The sequence below is a fragment of the Urocampus carinirostris genome, chromosome 14 (assembly GCF_059441175.1).
Source record: "Urocampus carinirostris isolate Australia breed hairy pipefish chromosome 14, RoL_Ucar_1.0, whole genome shotgun sequence".
In the NCBI taxonomy this organism is placed as follows: Eukaryota; Metazoa; Chordata; class Actinopteri; order Syngnathiformes; family Syngnathidae; genus Urocampus; species Urocampus carinirostris.
In genome coordinates this window covers 28,684,699-28,698,743 of record NC_142362.1, presented here as the reverse complement: position 1 = coordinate 28,698,743, position 14,045 = coordinate 28,684,699, and the positions used below count along the sequence as shown (strand labels likewise).

General features: G+C 38.7%; 1 protein-coding gene across 2 annotated transcripts in view; it reads left to right on the top strand.

Annotated features, from left to right (window-relative positions):
• Positions 1 to 14,045, top strand: part of cckbrb (cholecystokinin B receptor b) — a 50,602-nt gene that overhangs the window by 508 nt on the left and 36,049 nt on the right. The gene's annotated exons all lie outside the window — the stretch shown is intronic.

The following is a 14,045-nucleotide window of genomic DNA, read 5'->3' as shown; positions in this document are numbered from 1 at the left end:
TTCAACTAGTGTGGCTGGGTTTATCAGTTTGCCGCGGACCTTCTTAAATGACCCTTCGGCAATTGCATACCTCTTAACCTGAGCCATTTGCTCCCCTTAGCAATGATTGAAAACAATGCAAACTCAACGAGTCACCTATTTACTCACAGCGAGATAATAATGGAGAACAAAACTATGATAATTCGTGTATACAAGTTTATTTTATTTACTAAATAAACAACTAAAATCAGGGGTGGTTTTAAATTCAGAGATTTGGGGCTGCTGAGCACCCATAGTGTCTGTCTGGTTAGGTTTTTATTTTATTTTGAAATACCACTCTGAGTGATTTGTGATCATCCGACACTGTTCAGGAGTGTTACTTCCCATTTGTGCTCTCAAACACGCAACAATTAAGCTAGGCTGAGCATTGTGGCATTTGATTCAATGCAGCTAAAATAAGGGCCAAAACCTGCTGATGATAAATGTAAATGGTCTGCATTTATATAGTGTTTTTCAAGTCACTGACGACCTCCCAAATCGCTTTACAATGTGCTTCACACTTTTCCCTTTTACAAACTAACTAATCGATAGCAGCGTCAGCCATGCAAGGGGGCATTAGGGATTCATTGTCTTGCCCAAGGACACTTCGGCATATACCACAGAGAAGGCCGGAATCGAACCTGCGACCTCTTGATCTCAAGACGAGCACTTTACCTCTGAGCTATAAATACAGTCTTGGTATTGTATGGTAAATCAGTTGTTCAACTATAAAACATACTATCACCCTAATACACCAGACGCTCCACAGACTATGCCGCAAGTGACACTAGCCGAGCCAAAAAGGAGCGAGGAAGGGGGCGAGAGCAATAGTAGGAATCAAATGGACTGAACCATTTCAAGGCAGTGGAATATTTGCTACAATGTGTGTTGTTTTGTATTCCTTTTTTTAATCTAAAGTTTTTTTTTATCATAATTAAGGCTACCCTGTCCATTATTAGGAAAAAGAGAGTTTTAAATATATAACTTTTTATATTCTCAGCGAGGGCTGCTTGGATTGAATTTAGTGGTGCCTTAGAACCCCCCAAAGCGGGCTGGTTAAGCATCCTTCTTAATTATTTCCTCATTTTACGCGATTGCACACCTGCCAATTCTTTCCCCACTTGCAGTAAATTTTGTGTATATTAAACGTAGGCGTGCAGGATTTTGTAGACTCCGTTCTGCCGATCATTTGAGTCTGTAACAGAAACGGTCTAAATTTAGTTGAATGCATTCTATTGTCCTCCTATAGTATGTACTTACTGTCTTCACATAGCTGAGAACTTTCTCACTGTCAGCATTAGATAGAAGAAGGCGGAGCAATACTACTTAATTGAACTTAATTCGGGCTATCACCGCCGAATGATTGAGCTGACTCCACCCGTTATGTTAGCCGCATCTTGAATTGCGACTAATACGCCAAGAACCGTTGAAATTCCCTCGAATCCCCTCCTATGAATCCAGCAGAACAATTAACGTTAAAAATAAATGCTTGATGGAGGATAACATTTGCTATACAGACTCTCCCCTACTTACGACAATTCGACTTACGTAAACGGTAGATACAAACTTTTTTTTTCGGGATGTCGACAAATACTTGGACATTGCTGTAAGTTAGATTTTGTCTTGTGTGCACATTTTTCAGAGTACAGGACAGTACTGTAGTGCTTCTTTCCATTGCTACCGGCGTGTAGGACTGTGAGAGGTCACCAAGCATCCACCCCGAAGAAGAAATCCACTTCCTCTTCCTAGTTTGTGTGTAAACATTCTATACTGTCTCTCCACCGCGCTGAGAACTTCGACATTTGTATTGTTTAGTATCTTGTTTAGCATTCATTAAATATGATTGGTGTAAGGTGTAAAGAAGAGGCAAGCCGTTTCTTTTGAAATAAAAGTGGAGTAAGAAAGCCTGATGCGGGAGAGAAAACGGCCAGATTGCTTTTTTTTGGCCACTTTTTACCACTGAGGATGAAGTCGCCTAACTCTTGAAGCCCATCTTACAAAAGTAAGTTAAACCCAACCTCATTCATCTTTATAGAGCATACTATTTTACAAAATGTTTATTTTCTTTTAGTACAAAACGATACAGGTTACTTATACAAGCCTTAAACATACTTATATAAACCTTAAACATACAAAATATTGCACTGAAGCAACTTACGAACAAATGAACCTACAAACCATCGTCCGGAATCTCGTTCGTAAGAAGGGCGGTGTCTGTACAGTACTGGAAAGACATTAGCAAATTACGATGACGTTGTTGTCGTCTGCTACCAGTGACCGAGACGATCTGGATTGCAGCCAAAATTGGTAAAATGAGATTGGTGTAGCAAACATTGATTTTATCGTAATTTTTTTGCTGTACAAAAATGGCTACACAGCATATACAATTTGAAATTACCAAAAAACACATAAAATATGGGGACAACTTGTCGGATACAAAATTGCCCAATTTTATTTTTTGAAAAACAGCATGCTATTTTTCAGTATCTTTGCTTTCTTCCACTGACCAGTCGAGTAACTAGCTTTCATCCATATAAGTAGATGGTAACATATTAGGGCTGCAACAACGAATTGAAAAAATCAGTTATTAAAAGCGTTAGAGACAAGTTTCATCGACTCGTTGTGTCACGTAATTTATGCAGCACTCAGCAATGCAAAAAAGAGAGTGCATTCAATTTCCTCTTGATCCAACGATAAACTTGTAGAAGCACTTTGGTCCAACAGAGGTTGCCTCAAGACCATATTTTGATGCCCTCTTGTTCCAAATATATTAATAAGGCACTTTTGAATTGAATTGTCTTTATTGTCGTTTATATATACGTTGTGAGACATTGTATGCAATAAGATTAGACACGGCAGTCCAGGGCAAACAAGTAATAAAGTCTTTAAAGAGAAAATTATGAAAGACTGTCAGGATAAATCGGCAAAATATTTACAGTAGTGCTTAGAGACTGGCTCAAGTCATAAAATGAGGGCAATGAAACAGAATAGTGCGTTTGTAACAATAGTGCAAGGAAAATAAGTGCAATAACACTTAGCAGCAACAAATATCTCTAAAAAAGTCGCAAGGTCTGCGACTGGTTGGCAACCAGTTCATGGTGTCCCCTGCCAACTGCCCGAAGACGGCTGGGATTGGCTCCAGCACCTTTGCTACCCTACTGAACATAAGCAGTGCAGATAATGGATGGATGGATGGATGTAAGTCGCAAGGTATGTTTTCACAGTTTTGTGGGCTCGTTTAGGGTGGTTATAGCCCTTGAAAGAAGCTGTCTCTGAGCTTGTTTGTCCTTGTTTTAAGGCAACTGTAGTACCTACCAGAGGGCAACAGGTCAAAGAGACACTAAAATACTACCCAAAGTGCTGTAAAAAAATCTATGAATGTACCATAAGATAACATCTGACGAAGTACTCGCATTCTCCCCCAATGTTGCATCTCTATTTTGGAAGTTTAAAAAATGTATCTTACGTATTTTCAGGTCTATAGCATACATATTTATTTTTTACTCACTTCAAAACATATTTTTCCCCTCTTTTTTCTATCTGGTTTAAAAAAAGGGAAGAAATAGGGTGCTTTTTTCTCACTCTCAGTCTCCGTAGTTGTCCGTTGTTCTTCTTCATTTTTTTATTCTGCTTGCTTATCCTGATTGTCTTTATCATTTTTCTCTTCAATGTATTTCGATGTATACCCTGGAATGCCATGTCTAATATTGTTGGTTACAACGTTGATATAAATGATGACAATAAAGATAATTTGAATTCTAATTCTACAACAGATTACTTTTTTTTCTTTTTATAGACATTTTTTCCTCTCATGAGGTATGACATGGAATTATATTTAATAAGTTGTTTAGTTTGATTAAACTGTTTAAGATTGTACTGAAAACAATTCTTAATATCATTGGAATTAAACTGCACAGTGTAAAGGACGTGGGTTTGTAATTGACACGGAAACATGTGAGTTTTGGCTTTCAAGTTTAGAGAAGTTCTATGAGAAGAGGAAGGACACACTGGTTGACATAATGAAGAGTTAGGAACATAAAAATGAATATAACGTTGTAGCCAAATCTGGAATTTCAAATTATATACTGTGTCAGGGGGCAGCACGGTGGCGCAGTGGTTATTGCGTGTGCGGCACACTTCTGAGGACATGAGATCAAACCTTCGTGTGTGGAGTTTGCATGTTCTCCATGCTTGCGTGGGTTTCACCAAGCATGCATGTCAGGTTAATTGGCCGGTCCAAATTGTCCCGAGGTGTAAATGAGTGAGTGTCCCCTGTGTCTGTGTGCCCTGCAAAAGGCTGGCAACCGGTTCTGGGTGTCCACTGCCCGAATATAGCAGGGATGGGCTCCAGCACCCCCAGGACCCAACTGAGAATAAGCGGTTCAGATAATGGATAGATGGATAGTTATAATGTGCATCCATCCTTTTGTTTTCTGCGCCGCTTGTTCTCACTGAGGTCGCTGTAGCCCCACTCTCTCATTCACACCAAGGGACAATTTGGACTGACATGCATGTTTTTAGAACACGAAAGGAAAACAGAGTTCTCAAAGGAAGCCCACTCGGACACAGGGAGAACATGTAAACTCTACACAGGGAGGCTGAAGTAGCTGGAATTGAACCCTGGACCACCCAGCTGCCATGCCGCCTGTGTATAATGCCAATTAACTTGATTCTGATTTTCATAAATGAATACTTACAATAAGTCGATACTAAGATTTTGAAAGCAAACAAACAAACAAACAAACAAACAAACAAACCAAAACATAATAAGAGGAGGACTCTGAGTAATTTTAACTCTTAAAAGGCCAATTCAGCATCACCCAGCTTACTCGATTCTATTTGAGTAGGCCAAAATGTGACCGGTTGTAGCAGGACTTAAACTGCAAATGAAACCTGGCTGCATGAAGGGGATTTAGCTGATCAGCTGACCTCACATCTGGTTTCGTGTTAGTGATGGTTTCAAATTTTTAGCACCAAAGAGGACTTTAAGGGACACTGTAATATTTGATCACTAAATGTCCCTGTATTACGAAGCCCAACGAGGGCAGTCAACCATGAATGACTCAAATTTGTTTTTCACCTAAATAAAAAGTATTTTTTTCTTGGGGAATTTTATTAAATATTTGTAAAAATACTTTAAAACATGATAGAGGTTATTTAAAACTCTTCCACTTGTCCCAACAGGGACAGTGAGTATTATTTGACCCCTAGATGTCACTGTATTGTGCAGTGTAACTGAAAATTAGTGCTAAAAAGCACTCAACATAAATAAATGAAAACTGGTGCCGGGAGTCCAGCACATGTACCATCATGCAAAGGGGTCTCCAGGATCCTTGTTTAAGTTGCGGTTTTTAAAGGGACAGTGAGTATTATTTGACCACTAGATGTCACTGAATTGTGCATTGCAACTGAAAATGAGAGCTAAAAAGCATTCAACATAGATAAATACATTAAAAATTGGAGCCTGGTGTCCAGCGCTTGTAACATTATGCCCAGGCGCCTCCAGGATCCTTGTTTGTGTTGCATTATTTAAAGGGACTGTAAGTCTTATTTGACCACTAGATTTCCCCGTATTGTGCAGTGCAACTAAAAATGAATGCTAATTAGCACAAGAAAGAATACAGACTACAGAAACTCCAAGTGACTAAATCACTCCCAACTTTCTTTGGATATTTTTTGGCACGCTTTTCATAAGATTTTTGGATTTTTGAAGGTCCATGTTAGTAGCAAGATGGCCGACAATCATCTCAGTACCATCTAGGTGAGCCTCATGTATGTAAAATGAGTTTCTCGGCCTTCAAGTATTTTTTTTTTAATGCATGTTGCATATTGTTCAAATGAATCTTGTTTTTTAATGAATGAAAGTTATTTATATAGATCTCAGTAGGTAGCCAATTTTCTGCTCACTGCCATTATCAACCAAAAATGACATCACATTTGCCAACCAATCACAGTTAAGCTGCTTCCTGAAGCAGAGCTATGATTATTCAGGGCCCAAACCGGATGCCATTTTCTGTTGACAGCAAGCAGCAAAATGGCTGCCCCCTTACATGGCTATCGGAAGGATAACATTGTACTTATCTCTTTTCAAATGAAGTCAAGAACAATAATTCTTATTTTTACCACTAGGGGGTGCTAATACAGCATTTCCTATAAATACAGGAGTGGGAGAACAATATACAAAAAAAAAGGAATTGAAACAGTCATTAAGGCCACAAAAATAGCTCCACTTCTGCAGTTCTGCTACTTCATCATGCCAATCTAGCTATTTTTAGCCACCTCTTACTGTCCCTCTGGAATGATTTACCAATGATTTGTCTTTGTGCACTAAACAAAGCACCTTCATCAGGAGTGTCTGCAAAGACAATACATTTACTAATTAGTGCTTTCATACAGTTCAGAATTCTGTTGTCATGGGCAAGCCTGTCACACAGGTCCCTCGGTTCCCTGATGTGAGGTCCTATATTTCATTAGACAAGCGCTGAATTGCATTCTGGACATGCTGGCTGTCAATCATAGAAAATGAACTATTGTCCCCAATCGCCTTAAGTGTGCTGTTGCCATGCCAAGCGATTAATACCGATCCATGTTATCTTGTCGTACTGCTGCACGGGTGCATGGAAGTCATCATGGAGTTGCTTCAACCTCGAGATACGTGAGGCATATCCAGCAGGTGAAGCTGAAATTGAAGAACACAAATGACTTTGTAAAATTCTTGAATACTTAAAACCCTACTACTTCAGTTATCGGCTTGTAAAGGTGTATTCAAGTCAAATGGATAAAGGGTCCGAATTGAAAAAATAAGCTACAAGCCTGCGATGGGATTTATCGATTGTTGACATTTTTTTAAATGATGCATATATTTTAGTGAACCTAATTGAACCTACTGAAAAGCTCACAGGGATCAATATTCCAATATGATCAGATAAAGGAAGCAATATTTTCTCTTGGTCCTATCAGTAATCTTTAATTTTCAACAGGCACAAGACCTAAATTTCCTTGATAAAGTAATCCCAACTAGATGATTACTAAATGAAAGAAGCTGGTATTATTCAGGCGTTATCAGTAGCCTATATTTTGGGAAATCACTAGCAATTACTAAAAACCAAAACCTTCTATCAATCACTAAACTAAAATAAGATAAAATACAAGGAAAAGTAACGCACTGTGAAAACAAATACTAATACTAACAAATATTAAATCAAGATCATCCAAGGGTGGAAGAAAACCTTCTTCGGAAACAGTGATAGGTTATCTGCATTACTCTTAATACCTATTTTTTTGTCATCACACTGATTCATATTTGGCGACAAATGTTTGTCACTGTTGCTCAAAAGTATGTAGGACTGCAACTGTTGTTTTTATATTTGATAAATCTGTCGACGACCCCTGAGGTTTTTTGAAAGATTAGCAACATGTTTAGTTTTGATTCAGAACAAATATTTAAAAAGTTTGTGAAAGACGACAACAGGAATATGTAAAAGTTTAATGTCAAGAACATAAGGCTAAAAGTGAGAGGTTTTTCCGAAAAGTAAATGATGAATCAAAGTAAAAGCTGTAATTAGTCGCCGAATTATAATTTAGTCGTTGCCATCATGATGTTTTAGAATTGGCACCGAAGCCCCGACCACCACACAGAAAAAAGTATTGCTCAATATACCTTATTTTCATGACTACAAGATGCACCGGGTTATGAGGCGCACCCCCCAAACATCTTTTTTGTCACATATTTTCGCGACATGAGGTGCACCGGAATATAAGGCGCTGCAGTGAGAACGTCAACTAAACACTCAGATAGTTCAGTCAAACTTATTAACCCCTTAACATTCCAACGGCTCGCAAAGAAGCTAATACGTGTCTCAGACACATACAGACACAGTGTCTGTACGATGTCACTAATCACGCAAATGCGTCATCCAACATATCATTAGGAAGGTTAAACTCTTGGGATTCAAGTAATGCCAAACTTCTTAATTTCTATTTTATTTTTCGCTGACAACAGTGTGGACATCAAAGTAAGAATTTAATTGTGCAGGGAAACTGTGTTCTTTACTGTGCATATGACAATAAACACTTTGAATAGAATGAAATTGAATTTAAAAATACTCATCACAGAAATATCAAGATCAGTCTGAAACAAGATACTGGGAAAATATAAAGCCGGTAGCACACCAAAGTCGTCTTGCAGCCATCACGTTCAATAATAATACGCAACCATGGTCTTCTTACAGACGTGAGTGCAGTAAATCCAACCGTGTAAACTATTTACACACTCCAAAACACGCAATAATGCCCACACATAAGAGAAAAAAATCAGCTGAGAAGCATCTGCATCGATGGATGTTGCTTGTTGCTAGCTGTCTTTAGCCCTATAATTCCTGTTTACAAATACAGACTAATGAAAAAGGTTTTCTCTATGCCGTGGAGCAGTCTAACATGTGATTCACATTCATCTTTTTTGGCCAATTGCAGGGTTAGTTTTGCCCCACTATAGCCTATGCGAGCTTGTAAATGCTAAAAAGGACCCGCATCCTTTACCTCCGGATAACTTAAGCCAATAGTGACCGATTCAAATGATGATTGACACATTGGTTAGGAAATGAAACGCCAGTATAAATATATATATATATATATATATATATATATATATATATATATATATATATATATATATATATATATATATATATATATATATATATATATATATATATATATCCCAGCATACACCGCGGACTACTTTGCCTCCGGGGGAAAATCTAGTCGGCGGCTGCTTGCCTTAGTTGCGAGACCTTGCGACTCAATATTGATCCATATATAAGGCGCACGGTCAGCTTTTGAAAAGAATAAAGGCTTTTATATGTTCTAAGGGAAAAGGAAAGTCACACTACTTGACATAATAAAGAGTTAGGAACATAAAAATGAATATAACGTTGTAGCCAAATCTGGAACTTCAAATTATATACTGTGTCACGAGGCGGCACGGCGGCGCAGTGGTTAGCGCGTGTACGGCACAGTTCTGAGGTCGTGAGATCCAACCTTACTGTGCTGAGTTTGCATGTTCTCCCCGTGCTTGTGTGGGTTTCCTCAAGGCACTGCGGTTTCCTCCCACATTCCAAAAACATGTTAGTCAGGTTAATTGAACGGTCCAAATTGTCCCGAGGTGTGAATGAGCGAGTGAGCTGTCTGTCCCTGTGTGCCCTGCGACCATATAGTCGTAAAAATACGGTAATCCCAACACACAAAATCCTCATGCTTTCTGCTGTAGAATACAATGCACAACAGGTTGATACCAATTATATTAAAGACAATTCCATTTAAAATCCATGAAGCAGTGAACATGCGATAACCGAAGAGCAAATTAGGGAAGTATTACTGTAAACTGCATACTATATCCGGAATACTGTAGTCCGGAATAACGCTCTACATTTTGTTGTCAGTAATCTAAAAAGTAACTCATTAATTCTTTTTAGTAATAGACCCAACACTGATTATGGCAGGGGCCAAAACGCAGGCCGTGAGTTTGAGTTCCCTGCTTTAAATCAAAAGGACGGCGCAGGTGTTTTGAAGGCACCCGGCCAAAAGCCACAAGGAACATCATTTCACACCCCGACAGTCATGTCGACATCAAGTCGAGTGGCTTGGCTGGATGGCCGCCGTATGCAGTGCAGACTGGCGAGAAGCTCTTTAGAGCCTCAATGAAAATGCTGATGAGCTATCCAGGATGAGGCCTGATTGCAATTCATCATGAATCAACAGGAGGGCATTACTGAGGTGATGAGAAAGGGGTGTAGGGTTGGGGTTAGCGATACGCAGAAAAACTCACTTTCACACTGCTGTCCACAAAAGCTTCAAATGGAACATTTCATATCATTCCAAAGCCAATATCACCTGCGCGAGAGAGTTGACACCTGACAGTCATAATATTTGATATGAGGGGATGTGCCAAGGGGGTTTGCTGTATTGCAAGTCTAGCATTTTCACCTGATGTGTTTTTTTGCAAGGTAAAGTTAGCTTGCATGTGCATTTTTTAGAAGTAAGTTTCCAGGATGGCATTTTTTTCCAAGTTACAGAGAGGAAGGAAATGGGGTCTGAATGATATTTAAAGATTAGAACCATTGTATACCAAATGAATAGTTTAACCTTGTTATTATTATTAATATTAACAGGATTACGTGTGGCTGGGTGGTTAAGAGTTGCCTTTTCTTGATCATCTGCCTCACATACCGCCCCTTTTAACTCAAGTCAAGTCATGTTTATTTGTATAGCCCTTAATCACAATAAGTCTCAAAGGGCTGCACAGACAAAAGGCTATTGCAAACTACAAACTATTATTACACCTGATCTAAAACCTACATGAAGCCAAGGAAAAACTCAAAAACTTCAGCATTAGGAAAATAAGGAATACTGGAGAAGGGACGGCTCATGAGTGTGTTTTATTTGCTAATTATTACTTGCTTGTTTTTCTTGTTTTATTTTTGCTATATTATTGTTTTTTACCATATCTACAGCGATTTTGGGTGTCCTGAAAGGCGCTCCGGAGTACAATGTATTATTATTATTATTATTGTTATAGGTACAGAGTTACTGGAGTAACATCTTATTTCTATCTGTCTGTCTGCCTGCCTGCCTGCCTGCCTGCTTGTCTGTCTGTCTGTATGTCTGTATGTCTGTATGTCTGTGTGTCTGTATGTGTGTATGTATGTATGTATGTATGTATGTATGTATGTATGTATGTATGTATGTATGTATGTATGTATGTATGTATGTATGTATGTATGTATGTATGTATGTATGTATGTATTTAATTAATTTTTAAAGCACCATTCAATCAGATCATCAAAGCCTTTCCAATCAACAATAATTTCCAATTCTCAATTTCTGGATTTTTTCTAACGGCTGCCATTAAAGGTGAGAGTGGGACACGTGAATGGACTGTATGTGTTTAGGTCTAAGAAGACTCAAGTTTAATTTAACTACGCGCTTCGTGCAAGTATAAAACTAGCTTGAACAGATCTTCATCATGGAAAAGGTGTCAATCGAAAGGGGAGGGCTAACTTACATATTGGGAATAATTGGGAATAATAGTCTGTTTATTTATCAAAATAGGTTCCCGACCTCTGTTTTATACTGATCTTTGTCAAAGTAAAAAAGTATGACTTGCAAAGTGTTAGAATAACAGTCGGCCGGACCTGCGACACTCCTAGTACCTTTTAACCTGACGCCGGGTGAGTCTCTCACCGGACATGATAAGAATATATGGAGCACCCACTGGTGATGACCATTTCTTTCCGCTCTTTTAACTTTCCTCAGTGTCTGGTTTGTTTGCAACCGTATACAACACTCACCTCTATTTTTTTATTTAAAATCGGTACAAAATTTTGTTTTACTTTTTCTCAGCTCAAACTATTGTAAGTGACAAACATTGTTAAATACATGCGGCCGTTATTCAAATCATTTGTTGACAACGTAAACTATAAACATAATACCAACATAGTTCGATTTATCAGATACACCAACGAGTTCTTTTCCTAGTTGGGCTTTTTTTGTGTTCATTTATATCTATAAGGGCGACTCTCTGTTTTCTCCATTGTCTAACATTTGTCTCTAGTACTGTGAACATGTGTCAACATACTGTGATAATGAGATGAAATCAAATGCCTTTCCGAACGTCATCTATATCACCGGTGGTCTAGTGGTTCACTCATTACCCATACAGTCATGAATCACTCATAATTCATACTGTCGTAAATCACTCATAACGCATCAATTAATTCCAGGAATGTTAGAGATGTGTCAACATCATCACTTTGGTATGCCAGGAATGTTAGGAATGCAGTTAATTGCTCGCAATGCTGCACAGCCAATTTTGATATATGACCCTTTTTGATGGAAGCGACGTAGTCAGTATCTCTCTTTCATCTGTAATACTCTGAACTAGCAGAATTTAAAAACAGCACACCGTGTTTTCCATTATTTTGTAACTGAACGTGATGTTCTTTGCAAGTGCAAATATTTACAACATCTCCCGAGTCGGTTCTCATGAGATTGCGCCCATGCAACTGCTTCTCTCGATTGCAAATGGTGAATGAGAGTCGAGTCCTACTATAGAAATTACTACATGCTTCCAGCACCTTCCATTAACCGTTTTGGTTTGCAGTTGATCTTGGTGACACAGCCGAAGTGACATTTGCAGTAGCGGATAAGACACTCACGGTGACATTTACGGAGTACCTCCGCCTTACAGGCGTAAAGGCAGATTTATTTATTTTCTTTTGATAGGCACGGCGACACGGAAACGCAAATATTGTAGCGAATACATATCAGACTGGCGGGGTAGGTTAAACTCGTAGTCCATAAAATGTCAGATTTGTCGAATGAGAAAAGCTAAATCAATGTGAAATAATCAGTGACAGATACTGAACTCTATAATGAACCCAGCCAGCAGTTAACTGTCTGTCTAAAAAAAGCCCACATGCATGATTAATCTTTGCTTGGATAAGAAAAAAATTAAAGTAGTCAAGTCATGTTTATTTGTATAGCCCTTAATCACAAAAAGTACCAAAGGGCTGCATGGACCACAGATTATTGCAAACCACAGACTATTTTTGTCACGATTACCCATTGCCCTCACCCGTGTCCGCTCGTTTGGCGCTAGCTGTTGCTCGTTGCCTGATTGGTTCCCCTCCTATTTAAACTCAGTACTCCATTCACTCCTTGTCAGTCCGTCAGCGAACCTCCGCCTACGCAAGGCAAGCACTATTTGGCTCTGGCTCCCGTCTGTCCTGTCCTCACCTGTATCCTGATTGTCTGTCCCTGACTTCCTGATCATCTCCATTCATGTTTAGCAACTCAGTGTCTCACAACAAAATGTTCATTAACAATATATATGATATAAGGAAACACATGTACAATATGACATGTTAAACTACATAAATAAACATATGTAAGGGAAAATACGACAGTTTGTAAGGGCATGGAGCACACAAAATATTGGGGACCCATAGATCTCTAGATTTTTGAGCATGCGAGTCCCCGGGACCCATCACTTTTAAGAGGTAAAATGAACACTGGCATCATAGGTAGAAGAAAAAAGACATAATCAAATTACAGGTACATTTAATGACTTCTGATTCTAATTTTGTTTAAATCTATAAGCAATTTGTCACATTTTCAAACACAGACACTGGAAAGACAGAGGGATGACAATAGCTCGAAGCCCTACCTTGTACCTTGTCAAATTTGATCACAGTGTGAAAAACCAAACATTGTATTTTACATATTTTTCCAAGTACAGGTTTAGGGTGTTTCCAAAAGTGGCCAATTGGAGACGACTACCTTTACTACACTAAAACGTTTGCAACTTTGTATTTTACTCTGGCCATCTTTTAGCCATTGTGAAAGAGTTGTAAACATTTGACTTCTCTTTCCAGAAGTCAAATCAATGATTGTGCACATTTGCGAGTGAAAATCATGTATAAAAATGAATCACCTATTGCCTTGCGCACGTTATTTTTGTCTGCTATTTAGACTGATCATGATGTTTTTCTGATGACCCCATTTTGAAATGTATTTGTTTATCAACAGTCCAGCAGCCTTCCGGCGAACTGTTAGAAAGTTAAGGGGTTAATATTCAAATTTACCTGGCTAAGTAAAACAGTGAACCTATAGTGATTTTGGACACCAATTCACTGCAAATAAAGAAATCTGTCATATTTACTCAATGTCCCTGTACACATTACAAGTGCTTGACTGTGCTGCCCTCACAAAACTGCAGGCTCACACCAATTAGCTAGAACGAGTCTAAATTGATGGAGAAATACAATACAGACTAAAGTAAAACGCTTCTCATGTTTAACCCTCTGTCTTTTAAGTGTCTATGACACATATTGGCCATCGGCAGATTCGCATTTAAATAAGATTATAAGTCTGCAAAGTCATTGGGGCGGCATTAGCCCAGGAGGTAAAGCGCTCGTCTTGGGATCAAGAGGTCGCAGGTTTTGATTCCCGGCTCCTCCACGTTATAT